Source organism: Echinops telfairi, unplaced genomic scaffold (assembly GCF_000313985.2).
Source record: "Echinops telfairi isolate 266 unplaced genomic scaffold, ASM31398v2 ScPeMD7_23;HRSCAF=83, whole genome shotgun sequence".
Classification (NCBI taxonomy): domain Eukaryota; kingdom Metazoa; phylum Chordata; class Mammalia; order Afrosoricida; family Tenrecidae; genus Echinops; species Echinops telfairi.
In genome coordinates, this window is record NW_022103920.1 from 69,072,287 (window position 1) to 69,075,127 (window position 2,841).

Genomic DNA, 2,841 nt, shown 5'->3' on the forward strand with positions numbered 1-2,841 from the left:
CTAGAATGAATTTGAGTCAAAAGGGAAATCAAATGATAAGGTGTTAAATTTTAACCCAGCTGTATCTGTGGTAATTCTATTGCACTCTACGTGATAACAAAGCTATTCACATCCCGGGCCTATTGCCAGAGGGAATTGACCACAGGTTTAATCCACATATATTTCCCCTTCATTTTTTTTTTTACTGAACTTTAAAATGGGTCAAAAGCAAGATTACATATTACATTTTAACCTACCTACACCGACTTTACAATGCTCTCTGATTAGTGAGGATGTTCACATCACTTGACCATGGTCGGAGGGGGTTCGCTAAAGATTTAATCCATGGAGGGCCCCTGTAAATGGATTTGGGGCTTCCACCGTCATCCATTGCCTTCTGCAAACGAAGTGTTCATAATTTTAGCTCTGATACCATTCCCTCCAGATTTGGATTATATTGTTTATAATCCTCCTAACAGGCTGGTATGCTGCTTCCATGTGGACATGAGGCCATGAGCATCTTATGGTCGAGTCTGTTCCTTTGGTCAGTGGATTGTGTGCATAACAAAATATAGCTAAGATTCAGTGGGAAGAAGAAGACCTGCTGCCCTGACTGCCCACGCTCCCCACTCGCCCTGAAGTCCCTGGCCTCGAGTAGAGGTGTGTGGCCACTTTGTAAGAATTATAATTTTAACAAAACTGATTTATGACAAACATTTCATAAGGACATATGGAATTCTAACTTTATATTTTAAACATTTTGAACATGACAGTGAAGGGATAAACTGATATTTTAATATAGCTTTCAAATTAGTCTCCAAATGAAACTGCAAATGTGTGTCATAAAGTGATTATATAGAAGATTCCATAATTAATGTTGGTCCTTGAACCAAGATTCAAAATAGATTTATAATATCATATTAAGAATGTTACCCAAGAAAGATTGAGACTACAAAAAATTTGAATCCCAAATCTGCTTTATTTTAATTTTTTTCCCAAATCTGCTTTAGATAGTTAACTCTTTATAAGGACATTCTCACATCAAACACACCTACCCCCAGCATGCACACAAGCAAAAACCATCTTTACTTCCCTTTGTGTAATTTGTCAGTAATTCTCTCTGTGGTGTAGATTCCATCTAAATGGAGATGTCAGTGGTGTCTGTAGCAACTTATATAAGTTTGGAATAAAGCTTAAGTTAGATTTTTCAAAGGAGTTATGTATTCAAATGCAAACCATGTATCTAAAATTGCCTAATTTCAGTAAATTCTTATCCCTGAAGTTATTTGTTTATAAACTGTAATTGTTAAAAATTACTCCCTGCCCTACATGTCTATTAATGCTGATTGTGTTATTTATAATTTTTCTGCTTTCAAAGCTGAGATGAAAAATTTTCTAGAATATGTTGCTGATGCTTGTTTTTAAGGCATACCCTTCTTTAATGCCTTCTTTAATTCGTTTGTTTCATAAAATCAAAATAAGATGTTTAGAACTTTTTCTGTGTCAGACACTGTAAGAAGCATTTTAAATATGTAATATTTGGTGTCTAAAAATAACAATATCACTACCCTTAAATATGATGGTAACTAACAGCCGCCTTAGGGGACAGGGTACCATTACCCTGTTGGTTTCCGAGATTGGAACTGTGTACAGAAGTACATAGCTAATCTTTATCCCACTGACTGGCTGGCGCTGTGGTATCAAACTGCTGACTTTAAGGATCAGATCGCAGTCCAACATGTAACCAGCAGCCATATTAGATGGAGGTGCTATTTTAGTCTCAAGAAAATTGAGCCCCAAACAAGTTCATTGGCTTTCTTAAAAGTGCAGCAACCGTATATATTATAGAACAAAATGTTGATGACCCCTGTACTGTTTTTAGTGGCTATTATGTTGGTCTTGGCTTTTGTTAACCCTCTACCAAACCAGATGTCTTTTATTTGACTTTTGCAGATGTGTTCAAAGTAAGCAAGCTAAAGTCTGACCTACAGTGCAGCTAATTAATATAATTAAGTGATTACTATAATTACTAATTACTTAATCTAGCCATAGTCTAAAGCCCACAAAAGGATTTAGGACAATGAAAATGAAGTATTTGAGGCTCACCAAGGGGAGTGTATAGCTTACTAATAATGTAAATAAGGTACAGGGCACCCTCATGGGATGGACCTTACAAATAAGGTATATGGGACCCTAGTGAGAGTATTGGTCAATTTTGTCATCCCACTAGACTTAAAAGAAAACCAATCCCAGAGCATGGGGAGAGAAGGGAGGAAACCTGATTACCTCAAAGAAGAGAACAGGAAGGGAGTGTTTCTATTGGACCTGAGGTCTCTGTGCTGGAAATCTCCCAGACCTAGGAGACAGGTCTCATACTGTGAAGACCCAGAAGCAACAGCAGAACCAGGAAATGAGCAGAAGAGCATGTGGTGGGCTTCCAAGCCCACAGGATGAGAGTTGAGCACCTTCAAGCAGAAGGTGTGCTGGTAGAGTGGAGACTCTTGGTAGTTACTTAGGTTCTCTGACCTACTAAGCGAGATGGTTGAGAGCCTTTGGGCTTAGGCTTACTGGTAAAGTAGGGAAGTGCGGAGTGCTTTTAGGCACTTAATGACAGAACTAAAGAGTACAAAGCAGAGATCTGGACAGCCCAAGGACAGAGAGGCCCGTTACATCACTAAAAAGAGGCTCTCCTGACCCAAAAAACTGTTTAAGTCGTTACTAAATTGTAACCTGTTATTTCCCTCATAAAGATCTGTGCCCCTGGTGGGGTGATGGTTATGAGTTGGGCTGCATATGAAAGACCAGCAGCAGGAAGTCACCAACAGCTCTGCAGGAGAGACACAGGGCTCTCAGCCAGTCGCC